The sequence below is a fragment of the Pinus tabuliformis genome, chromosome 4_2 (assembly GCF_031772625.1).
Source record: "Pinus tabuliformis cultivar Carrire ecotype Pingquan chromosome 4_2, CPIR1, whole genome shotgun sequence".
Taxonomy (NCBI): Eukaryota; Viridiplantae; Streptophyta; class Pinopsida; order Pinales; family Pinaceae; genus Pinus; species Pinus tabuliformis.
Window position 1 is genome coordinate 479,831,607 of NC_142304.1, and position 19,748 is coordinate 479,851,354.

The window sequence follows — 19,748 nt, forward strand, 5'->3', positions numbered from 1 at the left end:
TCATGATCACGAATAGGTGGGAGACCTTTGGGAGTCTCAAATACCTTGGAATGATTGTCCAAGACTTTTTGGAGATCTGGAGAAATAGATGATTTCGATGTGGAAACATCTAGTGAACATAATTGTGCAATTACATATCTTTGTTCCTTTTTTTGAAGCTTTGTCATACTGTTAGAGCTGATTATCTTTCCCGGTTTCCCTGCAATACCCCTTAATTCAACTTCCTTTCCTTCCGAATAAAATTTCATGAAAAGTTCTTGAAAATTAAAAGCTATTGTACCCAAGGATTGTAGCCATTGGACTCCTAGTACAACATTAACACCTCCCATTGGAATGAAAGCATTGGGCTACTCAATACATATTCTCCCATGGATAGCTTGATATTATGGAACTTTCCAGAGCAATTTATTGTTCCTCCATTTGCAACCATCACTTGAAACTTTGGTGTTGGATATAGGAAGTAATTCAATTCTTTCCCTACCTTACAATGAATAAAATTGCGGGTACTTCCTGAATCAATCAACACTATTACATTTTTCTTATTAATTTGTCCTTCTATCTTGATGGTTTGAGGAGTGGTAATTTCAGCCAATGCATTACAAGATATGGTCAGATTCATTTCTTCTTTATCTAGGCTTTGTTCCTGGAGTATATCCTCTTCTTTTGACCTTTCTTGCTCATTTTCTTCTTCCTCTTCACAATCTATGTAGAATAATTTCTTCTCAGCACACTTATGACCTTTAGTGTATTTGCTATCACAACTGTAACAAAGCCCTTTTTCTCTTTTTTCTTCCAATTGTTGTGGCGTCAACCTTATAGGTTGTGGAAGACTAGGGGCAACAATACTTCCATCTTTATAGTTGTGAGTGGTATGCTTCCTGGTTGCCATAATTTTGCTTTCCTTTTTTCTTGCTAACCTGAATGCCTTTTCTAATGAATCAAGTTCCCAAAGGCGAACATCATGTTAGATATTATCCTTTAAAGTCCCTATGAACACATCAATCCTATGCTCCTATGGAATATTTTTTACCCTTATGTTCAATTTTTGGAACTCCTCAATGTGCTCCATTATTGAACCCTTTTGTTTGAGACTTATCAATTGGCTAAAAAAAGTGTTGCTTTTTGTATCCTCATAATGTGCTGTCAATTCTTCCGTAAAAATTGCCCAAGTGATAATTTCTTTACGAGAGCAAAGCCATTGATACCATACAAACTGACTTGGTTCCAAATATAAAGTTGCAATACGTATCTTTTGTGTGTTTTGCACATTATTGAAATCGAAAAATTGCTCCATCTGTAATATCCACGTTGCGGGATCCTTGCCATCAAACTTCCTCATATCGATTTTTGGAATATGGTGGGTCTTCGATCCAACATTAGAGTCTATGAAATCATGATTAACATTTCTTTTGTTCGCATCATGAGTTTCCTTTACTACCCTTTCACCATTAGTAAGTATTTCTTGTAGAAAATTTGTCAAATCTGTCTTCAAATCTATCTTCAAATCATCAATCTTAGCTTCCACGCCCTTTATCTTAGATTCCACGCCATCGATCTTAGTTTTTGTTAGCTTTTGTGAGAGTGAAATTTGTTGCACTTGGTCTTGTAATTTTGATATATCATGTAGCATTTCTTCCTCTTCTTCATGAGTCATGCTAGAGCTTTCAGGTTGCTTACTAGGTGTTTGCATTTTCTTTTCTCGGGGCATCAGTTACCGATAATAATTCTCTACTATGCCCTTTGAATTCCTTCAAAATAATTTTTCAAACCAAGCTTAAGCAAAAATTTAAAAAAAGCTACACACCTTTTTTCACTTTGTACGAGCTCGATATTGCCTCTGATGTATATCTGTAATTTCAGATCATCCAGTTCTGAAATTGTGATCTACAGTATCCCTCTATATCCTCTTTCCAATGCCACCAGTCTGATCCCAATTGGATTCTCCAAGGAAGAGTTATGCCAAATCTCCCACAATGACATGATTATAGACTAGTTCAGTAGAGCGAAATTGTACAACATGCCACGTGTCCCTGTTTTGACCTTTGGCTCTGAAAAATATATACAAGAAACTACAGTCTGTTCCCTTTCTATACCTTCTTACGAAATTTCAATCGGATGCTCAGCGAGAAAGTTATGACGATTTTCCCCAAGTCACCTGTTTGGAATGTAATTCAGGAGTCTGCAAAAAGACCAACTTCCTCAGATCATATCTCCGCAAATATAGCGCGAAAAGCTCTGAAATTCGGACTCGAGCTTCAGTGCAATTTCATCTCAAATGTTTTTTTTTTTTCTTCTGAAATGTCGTAGAAAAAAGTTTATAGAGAAAATTCCACAATGACCTATTTGGAGCAGTGAAACCCTAGAATCCAAAGCTCTGATACCAAATGTTATGAAACCAAGTCACAAAAAGATAGAAAGATAGATAAACGCCTTAGAATTTGGCCTCTTCGAGGGGGAAACCTCCTTTACATTACAAAAATGAGTGATTCTTTGATGATTCAAATGAAAAAACCTCCTTTCTATATATAGGAGTCTAAGGAGTCACAATACTGACCTAACAATAATAATATAAAGGCACAAAAATAACAATAGAGGGATTCTAAGGGGCACAATAATAACAATATGGGATACAACTACAATAGTAATGGGGTAATCACTAGTATTATAGGGACCTAACATGTCATGTCGACAAAGTATGCTAAGTGTGTGATCACAATTGAGGTTTATCACAAGTCCATCTCCCTTCTTGCAATTAGCCATTTTCAAAAAATTTTCCCAACCTGGAAACTTGGCTTCAATCGGCCTCGACTGAATTGTGCACTGTGTAGTATTAGCCATCTAGGATGTGACCTTTCTGCCTAGAACTACATAGTGTGCATTCCTTTCCCTTCAGGGCTATTTGTCTACACAATTCCTGAGTCAAGCAACCTCCCTTGCCCTCCAAAATTGTGTAGTTGTGCCTCCCAGTTTTCCTTGAACTGTGCACTTTGCATATTCAACCCTTAAGCTTTTTCCTTTCCTACTGGAACTAAACAATGAGAAAAATCCCAACCTTCCTTAGCCTCCAAAATTGTGCAGCGTCTTCCTTTAGTGTCCTTTCCCTCAGTTGGACCCCACTGCCTCTAGAAAATACACAGTTTTGCCTTTCAAGCCTCCCCGAGTTGCGCATTGCGTAGTCTTAGAGCCCAAGCTCTCCCCCCATCTGCTGGAACTACGTAATGCACAATCACTGGTCCCCCTTCCTCAGTTTGTAACTTGTCCCAGGCTAAATTCATGGATAAGCATGCATCATCTTAGACTAGGGGGTTTCGGATTGATGTCATCCCGTCATGAGTGAATTTCAGGAACATGTATACTATCAAGTCATGGTGAGATGATGAAGAAGGAGAAGAAGGAGGGAAGCATGCCTAAAGACTCTCATATAGTTCAACACACAAGTGGATCTATTAAGAGGAAGCAAAGGGACACAATTTTGCAACTACCATCCAAGAATCAAGATCATTGAATAATCCACATCGCCAAGCCATGCAGAGGAGAAGAGAAATCATATCCAAGAAGACATTCAACATTCAACAGCAACAGTGAATTGACATTTCCACATCATCATGCAGTCCATGTCAGCAGTGTCATGTCATGAGTAGTCGTATGCCACATCACTATTGTGGACCATGTATATTGTATTCAAATGTATTGTAAAGTGGAAGTCCAAAGGACACACATGAATATAAAGAGTCATATAAGTTGAAAAGTCAAAGGAAGTTGAAAAGTCATGAGGGTAGTCAAAGAGTCACAAGGGGAACCATCACCCCTTGGTTATATATACCCCCTCATTGTATGAGCAAAGGACTTTTCACCTTGGCTCCTCCCATAAGACATTAGAGAGACCAACTAGCTCTTTGAGGAGCAATGAGTGGCTCCAATGTCCCACTATTGGGGCTAGTGATGTACATTGTAAAAATTTGTCACGAAACTTTTGCCTAATAAAAAAATCCTTTTAAGGCCAACACGTTCTTCATGCATGGACTATGAATGTTTGTAAGACTATTCTGTGGACGTTTGTATTTCATGTTTTCTTTCACAAGTACTGTTGGGCCTCCAAAATGTCTTCAAAATGACATCCACTTTCACCTTTATCGCCACCATTTCACTCACTTGTCACATCTCCATAACCATATAACCTTTCATTAGCCACCATTTTCATAAATATATGGGTTAGGATCCTTATTTACCAAAGTTATTTATTTTATGTGTTTAAAGTGAATTTATGATTAAAAACTAGGAAATTAACATGGTTTCATGTATTTATATATGTGGCTTGAGTTTCATGACATGTGTAGGTTATTTGGAATCTTCCAAGGCACCCTTATGTGGCCTCCAATGCTCAAATTCGAATTCCCTTCAAAGGAGATTTGGATAAAAGGTCAAATAAGGATATGTGTCCTATTTGGATTGTAACTCTATGAGGTGTCTCAAAATTTCTTATTTGGATTAGAACTATATGAGACACCTATGGGATATGTGTCTCATTATGAGCTATTTGATTGTAACTATATGAGATTTTAGTGGATTCTCATAAAATAGGGTAGCTTCTTATGCTTTTGTATAAATAAGAAAACCTTTTCCTTTGAAAGCATGTGTAAAGTTGGGGAAATGCTCATGTTTTGAATATATAATTTGGATTTGTTACCATGCTCATGAGTGATGTTCACTTTGATTTGGTTATGCTTGTATTTGGAACCTCTCAACTTTCCATCCCTCATGCTTTTGGATTGGCCATCTATAATGTGTGAGATTTATTGTTTTTCATAGATTAAGATTTATTGCTTTCATAGATTAAAATTTACTTATTTCATATCTTTTCCTGTGTGAGAGGTTAAGAGTGATTGTTTTTATTTATTTCATAGATTAAGATTTATTTATTTCATATCTTTTCCTGTGTGAGAGGTTAAGAGTGATTTTTTTTTTATTTGCTTTCATAGATTAAGATTTATTTTTTTCATATCTTTTCCTGTGTGAGAGGTTAAGAGTGTTTGTTTTTATTTGCTTTCATATCTAGAGGTTAAGAATTATTTTTTTGCTTTCATTTCATATCTTGTGGTTTTGATTATTCATTTCATAGAATCCTGATTTAATAATGCACACATGATCCCTTAGAGTAGATTTCATTTCATGCAATTTCATTTTTGAAAGAGTGGTGTGCTTTTCAATTCCCACAAGTGTGGTAGATTAAGACTTCAATTCCTACGAGTGTGGTAGATTAAGATTTCAATTCCTGCAAGTGTGATAGATTAATATTTCAATTCCAAACACTATACTATAATTTCCTTTGAATTGATTGTTGAATTAGAATAGGTGAATTTGGTTTATCGTTATTTGATTTAGTAGTTAGATTGATCTAAATAGGAAGTTAATTTCTAGCATATATAGTGCACGCACGCTTCGAAAGTTTTACGAAACCCCCAGGTTGACAATTAAATGATAGGTAATTAATTTGCCTCAACATTTTAGCACCGTTTCTGGGTGTGCATAGAAATTAGGTTTCAGTCTAGAGTTCATTTTTACTCTTTTTTTCTAGATGCATGATTGAAACATGTAGATGCATTATTTAGCTACATATCATTTTTATGAAAATATAAAAATTCGATACTAACCATTTATGGACAAAGGATATAGAATGTTGCCCGAAGACTACATTGAGGAATGGTACCAAGATGCGGTTACGCCATAATATTCATCAATTCTTCAAGAGATCCTTGGAGCAAATCGAAAGGTCAAGTCAATTTTGCATATCCTTACAAACAATCAGGTACATTTTTCAAGTTGGGATATGAGCATTTCAAAAATTCTAATATGTAAATGGCTTCATTAGAAGCATGAATATATTTAAAAAATAAAAAAATAGTTTTTAGATAGGCAGGAAAAATAAAAATAAATTTTTATAGTTTTTAGGATAAAATTGACGTTTTGTGGTGCAGTAAGAACCACCCATCTACTAACCCTTTGTAGGAAAAATTTGCAATAAAACAAATTGTTGAGAACAAGGAGCGCAAGTGAAGATCACAAACGATAATTTAAGGTATGAGATCAAGCCTCTTCATTTTATTTTTGCAAAATTTACAGAAGAATTGATTGATAAAATCTTGACTATGCTAACAAAATAAAAAATCTCAAGTATGCTCTCGTCCTACACTTTATGTGACCTAGAGGATCAGAAAAAGAAATTGTTTTGTTAGTATATCATAAAAATTATTTAGCTACAGAATGAAATTCTGCGGTTAATCTCTGTTTTCATCATTTCATTCGATTTAGTTTTACAATAAACTTTTAAATAAAAATAAAAATAATAGAAAATTTTTGTTTTGTTTAATGAAATATATATGTATATTTTTAAATTTTTGGAAGTATAACATATATAATTTTATTAACAAATCAGTTAAAAAAAATACATAAAACTCAAAACACAAATCAAACAAAAATAGTTAAAAAAACAAAACTTTGAAAAATAAAAAAAATCTAATGCATAAAAGCCATAATCCCACCCATTGCATGATATAATCAAAGTTATCACAACACAAATTCGAATGAGGTCATTGAGGGTTTGAATGGACGCCCAGAAAAATTAAGAAACAACCAATGGCAATCTCCAATTCTAGTTTTCATTGCAGCCTTAATAGAAAACTTGCACATAAAATTTATGGCTCAAATCCTTTATTCCAGTTTGAGATTTGGCCTCGAAACAAACCTGCAAGAACATTTAAAAAATCAAATGTGCAAATTGTAGAATTCAACAGATCGAATTGCATGGGTCATTGTGTTTATTAGGGAAAATAAGATGAGTCCAATTGAAATAAAAACTCTTGCGTGGCTTTCAAATAATGTATGCGTTTTCATAGTTACGGCATCCAATTTACATGGCAGAAATTTCGAAACAAATCGCCCACCTAATTTTCCATTCAGCGATTCATCTCATTTGTTCGAATCAAAGTGGTTGTGTTTTCCATTTATTTTGGAACCTTTTAATTTTCAATCATTATGTTTCATTATTATTGGTTATACATGCCATGGAAAATGAAGGAGTGAGAGAAGGTAGTGTATGTTGGAGAGGATTCAATGTGTTCTCCTTCATTCAATTTATTTTATAGTTAATACTCTGACCACAACCAAAATATCACAATCTCGGATATGGAGCTATAACTTGGGTTTACTGAATCTAGCAATTAATTGAGGACTTGCAAGATCTTCCACATCGAAACCTCCCAACATCAAAAGCCGAAAAATCTGCATACGCATTGTAGCATGGGCCACGTAATTAGAAGTGATCTGATGTTTTGGCCTCTGTGTGATTTCATTACGTATAGATATGTTCCGATGCATCTTCAGCCCTTTGTAAGCAATTCATTTGCATTCATATGGACCGTGTATCTTACGTATATGGCAAGCTTGAAAAAAAATAATATTGAGGAACAATGAGCTTCTTGAATGCCATTTTGTCTAGAACCTGGTTCAGAAAGATCGAAAATTGTTGCTGAAGCCTTTCATTAGAGATTTACTAAGAACATAATTAATAGAGTTTTTCTTCAACTATTTGAATGAGAAGCAATGGTGTACTGTTAGAAGCTCTATTTATTCCTCAAGGTCGGGCAGGTCTTGATAGTTAAAACTTCATATGCAATTTTGTTACCTGCAAATAAAAAATTCAACCACAGCAGTTACCTGAGCAGAGGAAATGCGTAACAAACTTAAAAACATCAATTTTTAAATGCTATTTCTGGCCAAATGAAAATGAATTTCAGAAAACCGAGATATGGGTTTTTCTTAGGATAGGCTGAATTAAATAACCCATAAACCTTTTCTTCAATTTTGCAACCGTTTGAGAGAAATATGAGATTCTTCGGGACCCTGTTTTGATGACTGCGTGAGGAAAAATGATTTCTATTTTACACATGGTGAACTGTTTAAACATGACACGTTGGAGAGGGAAGAAATCAAATTAAAAATAAACTCTACTGGCTGGAATTTCCTTGTCGGTTACAATAAATTCGATGATGGAAACTCCCTGGTGTTCATTGTATTTTGAACTCCTGCAATTGTCTCAAGCAGTCCCTTCTCTGTTTCGGTTAAATACGATCCTGTGAAAGATAGATGATCATCGTGGTATATGATGGTATATCAAATGCACTAAAAATTGTTCATTGAACCCTTGAATGTGCGCTTTGGTGTTGAATTGCCTTGAATTACGTGGTGTATCTTTCAAGCATTCAAACCATGTATATGCATTGAACTATTATATTGAAGAGCATGAGTTTGGTTGAATAATATATGTGTTGCATTTGGTTCCATTCAAGGCTACTATGTTTTTTGATGTTGGAATGAATTCATGTCCATGAGGCATTGCAACTATCACTGGATTTTGGCTCCAGTAAACCACAATATTGTTTCTTTCCCTTTGAATTCATTTTTGGTTATTTACTGAATTGGGTTGTTTGTTCAAGATTTTAGCTACAGAAACTGCACATTCTGAAACTGAACAATGTTTTGGCAGCTGAACAGTGATTCTGCAGCTAATCAACAATTCTGCAGCTGAACGACGATTCTGCAGCTGAACAATGATTCTGCAGATGAACAACAATTCTGCAGCTAATCGACAATTTTGTAGCTATACGTTTAACTCAATGATTTATTTTTCAAATAATGCATTCTAACCAGAAATTCATGATCAACATGCCATTTCATCTGCTTACATCATCTTTCACTGTAGCATCATGTTCCCATGCCACATTTTACATGACAATTTTCATTGTTTCATAAAAAATTCAAAACATTCTAACTTTCTCATACGACATCGGAATTCAATGATTCAAGCGTCATTGGAAAGATCTCGTTCAGATATAAAATATGAGGAAGATATTATCATATTTTGAAACAGTAAAGAATTAATAAATTTCTCAAAATAAACAATAGGTAACTTGAGGCACTACTTTCGACACAGGTATAAACTCTTTTGGTTTTCTTTCATGAACTTGTTTAATAGTACCGATTCTTATTTTTTTATTATGTAAATTCATTAACAGAGATTGATCACCTCTCTATTTTGATAACCTTACAATCCATTGGAGAAGAAGTACTAGTTTTTGTAGGTTCTAGGAGGAAGAACAGATGACCATAAGCAAATAGTGTCTCTCAAAGACCACATTTATTTCACAAGAAAATGATCAGAGTAGCAACAGAGATGAAACATCAATGCATGAGCACATGCTAATGCATATTAGATCTAGCAGTTGCAAGCCTTTCAGATGCCAGTTTTTCCATTACATCCATACTCCTTTAGTCAATAAAACCTTCATCTCATTTCCTTTGCAGTCACATTGCATTTCACTTAGTCAGTGAATAAAATTCTCATCTCATTTTCCTTCACTGCACATTTTTTTCTTGCCTTGCTTTCACTAACTTATAACCCATTTTCATAAAGACATTCAGCTCGCTTACATGCTGATTTGTCCTTTTACTTTCCATTCACTTGTCATTTTCCTTTCCATTAAATAAACCTTGATCCACTGCAAAATTTTTCATTCATAGTCCTTCAAAACCATTGTTTCATGCTCGCATTAGATGATGGAGGATTCCTTAAGGCATTCCTTCTAACAAGCCTTGGCCTATCGACATCGACACATTATCTAGGTCCAAGGCTAGAGTCCTCATTAGTACCTTGAGACTTGTATGCCTTAATAACGGGCTCTCTCGCCAACGATCATGCGAATACATCAATGTCCCTTGATCGTTGGATCTTGCAAGTGGCTCGACATCGGCTCATTTATTCGCCCTTCGCAAGATGTACTTAGGTACCTTGGCACTCGTTGACATTAATGGCGAGTTTGCCTCGCATTGGTTAATGGCATTCATCAATGGTTGGTAATCCAATGACCTCATTCATGCTCGACACCAACAGATTTATTCGCATGACTAGAGTTGTACCATTGGTTTTATAGTGATTGAAGACTATATCATTTCAACATTTTGCAGCAGATACAACAGATTTAGTAGTATAAATAAAGAATCCACTTCACAACCTCATCCACCATTTATGCAAACAAGAAGCAGATGAATTCTACATTTCATTCCATGATCCAGAAGCAGCCACACTCTTCAATTTCCATAACTCATGCACATTGAAGGTAAGTGAAGGTATGTAGTTTTCTATTTTTTATTCATACAATTCCTTAAAATACTAAAATTGTAACTTTGGGAAATTCCTCACTTCCTCTTTCACATTGTCATATCTTTAGTTGGGGGAAAGGGACATCATTTCATATTCATATATCATACACCATCACACATTTTCATTTCATCCTAACATACTTGTCCTAATCAATTATGATTGCATTATGGTTCAAAAAGTTATATGATTTGCAAATAATGTCTAAATTAAGAGCACACTATATGGCTGATTTTAAAGATGCATTCTTAAATATGTTCAATGAATCTTGCTGCAACAAAAAGAAACAAGGTATTGAAACACAAGAACCAATACCAATTAGAATTTGGTTGAAACACAAGAACCAACCAAACATGTTGCAATTCAATGTATGACAAGAAATACTTTACAAAAATAAATAAAATTGTCAAATACAAAGTTTAAGGACATATGATATAAGCCAAGCTCATTCAAAAGCAAAGATGTTGCAAGCAAATCAAAGGAATTAATGCAATATTTGCATGAGGACATGCAATTTCTCTAGTTGGGGGGTATGTTGGGCCTCCAAAATGTCTTCAAAATGACATCCACTTTCACCTTTATCGCCATCATTTCACTCACATGTCACATCTCCATAACCATATAACTTTTCATTAGCCACCATTTTCATAAATATATGGGTTAGGATCCTTATTTACCAAAGTTATTTATTTTATGTGTTTAAAGTGAATTTATGATTAAAAAATAGGAAATTAACATGGTTTCATGTATCTATATATGTGGCTTGAGTTTCATGACATGTGTAGGTTATTTGGAAGCTTCCAAGGCACCCTTATGTGGCCTCCAATGCTCAAATTCGAATTCCTTTCAAAGGAGATTTGGATAAAAGGTCAAAGAAGGATATGTGTCCTATTTGGATTGTAACTCTATGAGGTGTCTCATCATTTCTTATTTGGATTAGAACTCTATGAGACACCTAGGGGATATGTGTCTCATTATGAGCTATTTGGTTGTGACTATATGAGATTTTAGTGGATCCTAATTAAATAGGGTAGCTTCTTATGTTTTTGTATAAATATGAAAGCCTTTTCCTTTGAAGGCATGTGTAAAGTTGGGGAAATGCTCATGTTTTGAATATAGAATTTGGATTTGGCACCATTCTCATGAGTGATGTTCACTTTGATTTGGTTATGCTTGTATTTGGAGCCTCTCAACTTTCCATCCCTCATGCTTTTGGATTGGCCATCTATAATGTGTGAGATTTATTGTTTTTCATAGATTAAGATTTATTGCTTTCATAGATTAAGATTCATTTATTTCATATCTTTCCCTATGTGAGAGGTTAAGATTGATTGTTTTTATTTTCTTTCATAGATTAAGATTTATTTATTTCATATCTTTTCCTGTGTGAGAGGTTAAGAGTGATTGTTTTTATTTTCTTTCATAGATTAAGATTTATTTCTTTCATATCTTTTCCTGTGTGAGAGGTTAAGAGTGATTGTTTTTATTTGCTTTCATATCTAGAGGTTAAGAATTATTGTTTTTGCTTTCATTTCATATCATGTGGTTTTGATTATTCATTTCATAGGATCCTGATTTGATAATGCACACATGATCCCTTAGAGTATATTTTATTTCATGCAATTTCATTTTTGAAAGAGTGGTGTGCTTTTCAATTCCCGCAAGTGTGGTAGATTAAGACTTCAATTCCTACAAGTGTGGTAGATTAAGATTTCAATTCCTGCAAGTGTGATAGATTAAGATTTCAATTCCAAACACTGTACTATAATTTCATTTGAAGTGATTATTGAATTAGAATAGGTGAATTTGGTTTATCATTATTTGGTTTAATAGTTAGATTGATCTGAATTGGAAGTTAATTTCTAGCATATATAGTGCACGCATGCTTCGCAAGTTTTACAAAACCCCTGGGTTGACAATTAAATGATAGGTAATTAATTTTCCTCAATAGGTACTAATATAGTTGAACTATTTTCATTATTTTAATGCTTATCTTATTGAGATTGTGTTGTAATGGTTGTTATTTATGTCCCATCCTTGTGGACTATTCCACGGACTACTAGAAAAATATTTCCTTGTTTGTTGGTTGTAACGACCATCGCATCCATTGTGGAATATTTCGCTGGATGTTAGACAGATCCTTTTGGTTTATGTGTCACTTCCTGGGTTGTACTATTACCTCTCACCTAGAGGCTCACTTTATTTCCCTTTGCAGTTTAAGAGCCTCGACACAGTTGCAACTACACACTCACCAGACACACTTTCCTTTCTTTTCAAAGATACCATTGCATCACTCTCTTGTGTTGACAGCTAGATCCAAGGAAAATATTTAAGGATTTGGAAACCAAGCCTTTATACCGGATGGGACTACTACACCAAATGGCGTGAGGTATGATTGGGACTTCATATTGGGGAGATCCCCTAAGTGTTGGTAGGTCTAACACTGTCAACAGTAAAGAAGTTGAGGATGTAGATGTTTTGAGCAGGTACCCAGTGATACAGTAGTTTCAAGATGTATTTCTCGCAGATATTTCAGAGTTGCCACCTCACAGGGAAGTAGTATTTTATATTGAGTTGGTACCAGGGGAAGCACCAACATCTAAGGCACTTTACATGATGAGCACACTCGAGTTGGTAGAGTTGAAGTTGCAGTTGAATGAAATGTTGGACAAGGGATAAATTAGGCCAAGTGTATCGCCTTGGGGTGCACCAATATTTTTGGTAAAGAATAAGGATGGTACTCGTAGGTTGTGCATTGATTATAGGAAGTTGAACAAGGTGACCATCAAGAACAAGTATCAGTTGCCAAGGATTAATGATTTTTTCGATCAGTTGAAGGAAGCAGTAGTGTTCTCGAAGATTGATCTGAGATCCGGATATCATCAGGTACACATTAAAGAAGATGACATTCACAAGATAGCTTTCCAGACCAGTTATGGACATTATGAGTTTGTTGTGGTTCCATTTGGTTTACTTAATTTTCCAACTACTTTTATATGATTGATGAATAGTGTGTTGTGTCCTCATTTGGACAAGTTTGTTATTGTGTTCATTGATGATATATTGGTATATTATGAAAATGAAGAAGAGCATGCCGAACACTTAACAACAAAATTGAGATTGTTGAGAGAGAATCAGTTGTATGCTAAGCTCAGTAGGCACAGTTTCTTTCAGACCGAGGTACATCACTTGGGACATGTGGTTTCCAAGGAAGGCATAACAATGGACACAAAAAAGGTAAGAGCTATCATGGAGTGGGAAGCTCCGAGGAATGTGGATGAGGTGAGAACCTTCATGGGGTTAGCAGGGTATTACAGGAGGTTCATCAAGAACTTCTCGCAGATTGTTTATCCTATCACATCATTGCAAAGGAAAGGATAGAGGTTTGAATGGACAAAGGAATGTGTAGCTAGTTTTGAGCAGTTGAAACAATTGTTGACACATGCTCCAGTGTTAAATATTGCAGATCCGGATAAAGAGTTTGTGGTATGTGGAAATGTTTGTAAGAGAGGAATTGGTGGAGTTCTTATGCGGAAGGACAAGTAGTATGCTATGAATCAAAGAAAATAAATGAGCACGAGTGGAGCTATCTGACACATGATCTTGAGTTGGCAGTGATCATTCATGCATTGAAGATGTGGAGGCACTATCTCCTTGGCAAACAATTTGTATTAATGAGTGACCAAAACGGATTGCGGTATCTATTTGACCAACCGAATCTGAATGCAAGGAGAGCTAGATAGTTGGCCATGATCAGTGAGTTCAACTTTGAGATAAGGTATATTAAAGGTAAAGAGAATAGGGATGCAAATTCTCTTAGTAGACATATACATGTGAATCATATAGCAACTATGAGCTCCTATGGGAGAGATTTAGAGGCTCAGATCTTACAGGCAAGTCAATAGGATAACAAGTACATGTAGCTCAAGAACAGGTTAAACAAAGTACAGGTACAGGTATAGGTACAGGAATAGACACAAGTTACAACAGAGTACAGGTATAGGTACAGGTACAGGTACAGGCACATGCACATGTATAGGTGTTGGTATAGGTGCATAGGATGTGGACTATTGTCTCACGAAATATGGATTAGTTAGGTTTAGAGATATGATATATGTGTTAGGAAACATTGAGCTTAAGAAGGTGATATTGAGGGGGTTTCATGTAAAACCTGTTGGGTGCAACCCAACTTGGCCAGATTTTGGGCAAGGAGTCCAAATTTTGTGGAGCGTACAATACAAAGGGTGTTGCAGAGTGTGAAGTGGACTATGTAGCAGAGTAATGGAGCACAACTAGGACTGCACAACAAACTCACCATGCAGTATAGGGGCTTCGCGGCAAAGTCCCTCCCTTTTTGTAAAATCATGTAATATTGTAAAAGTTGAATGGTTTTGGACCATAGTCCCTTGTATTTTGGAAACCATGGTATTAGGTCCATGGTAATGTAGTGATGCAATCCCTCAATGTAATAATACATATAGGGATGACTAATAAAGAAGGAAGGCATCTATCAATTGGATCCAGATTTATGTTTATGGTTGTATTTTTTGGATATGCACTTCAGAGAAAGGGGCAAGGCTCTGAAGCTGAGTGTGCAGAGGCCTGGGTCTGCAACTTAGTGCACAAACTTTTTGCAGCTTAGTGCGCAGACAACCTACAGTTGTGTGCACAGGTGAAGAACTGTTTGTTGTATCAAATTCTCTATTATAAGAAATATTTATCGTGGACATAGTCCCACATTGGGATGAACCATGGTAAAATCTGTGTCTTCATGTGTTTATTTGCTTATTATCTACACTTTATTTCAGTACTATGAAGTTTATGGATGTTTATGATATGTTTAAGTGATAAATGTAATTCTGCGAAGTAATATATAAGTGAAAAGTAGTTCATGAATGCGAAGTAGTTTTTAAGTGTTAAAGCATAATAAAATACAAAATTGCTACATCGCAGTATCCCTCAAGGATGCAGAAACTTGGTTTTGGAACCTCCCATAGTCACTTCGGGTGAGACTTTGACTTGCTTGCAGGTCATTACTGAAAGGGTCAGTGATTGAGGGTTTTGTTGGGGCGAAGTAAAATTTGAACCTGGGTAAGCCCTACCTAAGCCAACAAATGAATCCATTGTTGGGATTGAGATCTGTTTGAGGGATATGTTTATGTGGAATCCATCGAAGAAAGAAATTCAAGAGTGGGTAGAACAGAAGGAACGAGAATTTGCAGAAAATGAGAATAGAAGCCCTCGTATATCAACTGAAAGGTGGTTGGAGAAGTATATTTTTGAAGATCAATATGAAATATTCTTTGGTTCATTCCATGTGGAGCTATACGAGTTGATTTCAAGGTTGAATCAGAGAAAAAAATGTTTTAAAGGAGACGAACCTAAGGAGTGGACCCTTGAATTGATACAACGACTCAAGAACACTGATAACAAAATTTCAAGAGCTGTTGAATTCTGGATTAACAACATCTTGGAAAGATTCATTACTGAGTTTGGGGTAGACTTGATTATGTCCTATAGCGAAGCAATTTTTCAAAGGACTGCAAGTTAAGTTCTTGAGATCTCTAAAACTTTGGATTAAGATTCTTTTGTACGAAAAGGGAATTTTATGAATGCAGTCAGATTATTAGTTACTTATGTTTGGGAGAAGATCCAAAGAAGAAGATGGAACAACACGAAGTGGAAAAAGATATAGAATAGACACTAGGAAGAGATATCATGGCCAAAATTCAAAGAATTTTATAGAAACTGACTATAGCCGTATTTTAAGTGAGTTTGAAAGTGAAGAAGACCGCCCTGAGAATCCTGAAGTAACTCTGTAGTATTCACCCTTCGAGCCTGAAAGTTCGCCGAAGCTTGAATCAAGTAGTAATCAGGGTGCTTTAGGTTTCCCCATTCCCTTACCTCCCTACCCCACACCCCTCTCCCCTTATGAATCCCCCTGCTCCACCCCCTCCTCCTCCAACAAGAAATGTGACCGATGATATTAAGCTACCTTTCTTTAAAGGGACTGGATCAGAGGATCCAGTGCAATTCTGGTTTTTATGCAAAGCAGTATGGACAACGAAGTAGGTCCACAATGAAAATATGAAGAAAGTGCAGCTTGTCACAACATTCTGAGGCAGAGCACTGACATGGTACATGAAGTATTTAAGCAATCAGATCAGATCATTTGTAGACATTAAAACAACATTGGTAAAAGAATTTAAGAAGCCGAAGTTCGAGTCACAGTGTATCAGAAAATTAAAAGAAATAAAAAAAAGCCTATTGAGTTTGTTTGGGAATTTGATCAAAGATTCAAGATATTATTGGATCAGATGAGCTTAGTAATAGCTCTGCAACAACATAAAGAATGGTTTATAGTTGCGTTTCTTCCACATATAATATTGCCTTTCACAACAAAAGATAGAAATTCAAGTTGAAGCTTTAGAACTCACGATGAAATTAGAAGCTTAGCCTATAGGGAATACCAATGCAGGTATGCAACAGATCTAGAGTCAACTGGAAAATTTGACTATGAAAATACACGATATGAAGAAAAGTAAGGAAGTAAGGAAGTAAGAGAGGAAGTGTGGTGTAAAATGTGTAAAGCAGAAGGCCAATCTAAAGAATGATGCCCTCTCTTCAGAAACTACATGGCTAGTGGAGCACCGAATCCTTTGAATCATGGATCCGACTTATGGTGTGAGGTATGTAAAACTAGAGTTGAACATCACACAGAAGATTGCTTCCTATTGCAAAAGTATGTCCAGACCCTAAGAATCTTATATTGCAAATTCTGCAAATTAGTAGGGCATGATGAAAACATTTGTCAAGCTTATGAATTGATGATGGAGCGCAATACTGATGCCTATAGAACGTAAGATGAAGAACATGGACAATGTGGTGGTCGAGGCAGTTATACTGGAAGAGGTCAAGGTGGCAGAGCTGGTTGAGGTCATGGATATATTATCTGTTACAACTGCGGCCACGCAGGTCACTTTGCAAGAGATTGTTAGAATCCTACTACGACATGTAAGTATTGCAAATCATTCGATAATGTAATTGAAGAGTGTTTGGTACTTATGAAAAAAACGAAAGAAAAGAAAAATCAACAACCAACATAGAATATTCAGATGATGACTATGAAACCAAGAACCAATGAACCTCACATTAATATTGTAACAAGGAGTGGAGTTGCGACTGGAAATGATAAATCAGATGGAAAGAAGGAAGTTGAAGCTACATGGGTTAGAAAGACTACTGAAAAAGCCCCTGTGTTTGATATTCAAAAGGAAAAAGAAGTCTTTATGGAAGCAAAGCGAATCTTTATGGATGTAGGATCTTTGACATCTAGCGCGCCACAGAACCAAAATGATAGCTAGGGTGTATCATCTTCGACACAAAGCCAAGTTTTGAAAATACAAGAATATGATGCAACATATAAGGTAAATACTTTAAAATCTTTTCTTCAAACTTGTATGAAATTGTTGCAAGATCAAAAATATGTATGAGGACTTCAGGAATTGATAAATTCCTGTGCATCTAAAGAAGTATTGCGGAGTGAGATGTGCAAAGTTAACAATTTACATAGACAAAAGAGAATTGGAAAATAAACGAGGCTTAGTGCACAAGTATGAGAATATGACATGGACCAAGTTATTTTAGATCTGGGATTTGAAGCTAATGTCCTAACAAAGAAAACAAGGGAGTTAATGGGTAAATCAAAGTTTCAATGGTCACTTGTTCAACTAAGAATGGCGAATCAACAAAATATTGTTCCTCCAGGAAGATTATTAGGCATTACAGTGGACATTGGAGGGGTGTGCACTACTACTGATTTTGAAGTAATATAAATTGTGAATGAAAATAACCCCTATCCTACATTACTTGGACTAGATTGGGCATTTTCCAACATGGCTATAATCAACTTAAAGAAGAGGCAAATGATATTTGAAAGCCATAATATGAGAGTGATTGTTCCCTTGGATCCATCAGAAGGAGCAAGATATATTGAACCAGTTAAAGAGGAGTACAATGCAGTTGATATAGATAACATATATTAGATGAAAAGAAAATAAAAATACTGTGTTAACCCTAGTGAAGGCAAGTTGAGTTTGGAGCATGACAGTTTGTGTGCTTCAGATTCAGAAGAAGAATTGGAAAATTGGCAAAACATGTTACATGAAGTATCTATGAGGCGATGTGCAAGAGTTACTAAAGCAGTTCGATGTATGACAACTGAGGTATGTGACTTACCTTTTTATGATGGTTTGGGTGATATAAATACTTTTCTTGAAGAATTTCAAAGATGGTTAGCTATGGATATATCCTGAAGTGATACTCCTGCTAGATGGTGGGGTACACATAAGAAGAATATAGGAACTTCGAAGGTTCATATGGATAATGTTTGGTTAGATAGAAACAAAGTTGGCATATAAATATGATGGTTAAACTGATCCTAGAGAGCACATCCATATCTACGTGACAACATGGAAGGGGATTCCATGAGAAGAATGGGTGCATGGGTTCATCTATACATTGGAGACAATTCCTCAAAACTGGTACTTGGAATCATAACTTTGACATGGTGCTGCGAATTGGGCAGAGATGGTTGATGGGTTTATATTGAAATTTAGCTTTGAAGATGATTGTCCATATATAGGTTCAGCCCTTCAAATTGTTAAAAGGAGGATTTTTGAGAATGAAATTCCACTCACTTGGTAGCCTGATTGGGTTGCACAACTACAAAATGTACTAGAATGCTACAACATCACTACAAAAGAAGATGAAGACCCTCGCAATATTGACATAGAAAAATCTAAAGGCTACCATGAAGTGAATGGACCTAAGTTAGAAATTCCTAATATAACAAAGCCATTGAAGACAAAGAAGGTGAATATAGGATCAGAAGAGGAGTCGAAGTTTGCAACGATAGGATATTATTGGGATGAAGAAACAATCAACAAAGTGAAAAATCTTCTGCATGAATACCAGAAGTTATTTCCCGCTAAGTTTTCAGATGTGAAGGGCATAATAAGATATTTAGGAGTTATGAAGATTACTCTAAATCCTTATGCGTAACCAGTTAAGAAAAGGCCTTATAGACTGAATCCAAAGTACAAAGAAAAAGTGAAGAAAGAACTTGACAAAATGATAGCAGCTGGAATCATTGAACATGTGGAAGAATCAAAGTGGGTAAGTCCCATGGTAGTACAAGAAAATAAAACACAAGAATAAATTAGGATTTGTGTTGATTTAAGTAAGTTAAATGATGCATGTCTATATGAACCATTCCTTACTCCTTTCACTGATGAAGTATTAGATAATGTAGGAGGTCAGGAAGCCTATTCATTTACAGATGGATTTTCAAGATACCATCAGATTATAATTGCACTAGAGGATAGACATAAGACCACCTTTGCTATAGAATGGGATTCATATCAGTATACAATGATGCGTTTTGGACTGAAGAATGCCCCTGCCATATTTTCAAGAGCAGTGGTTGCAACTTTCAAAGAATATATTCACAAGTTTTGAGAAGTATACTTTGATG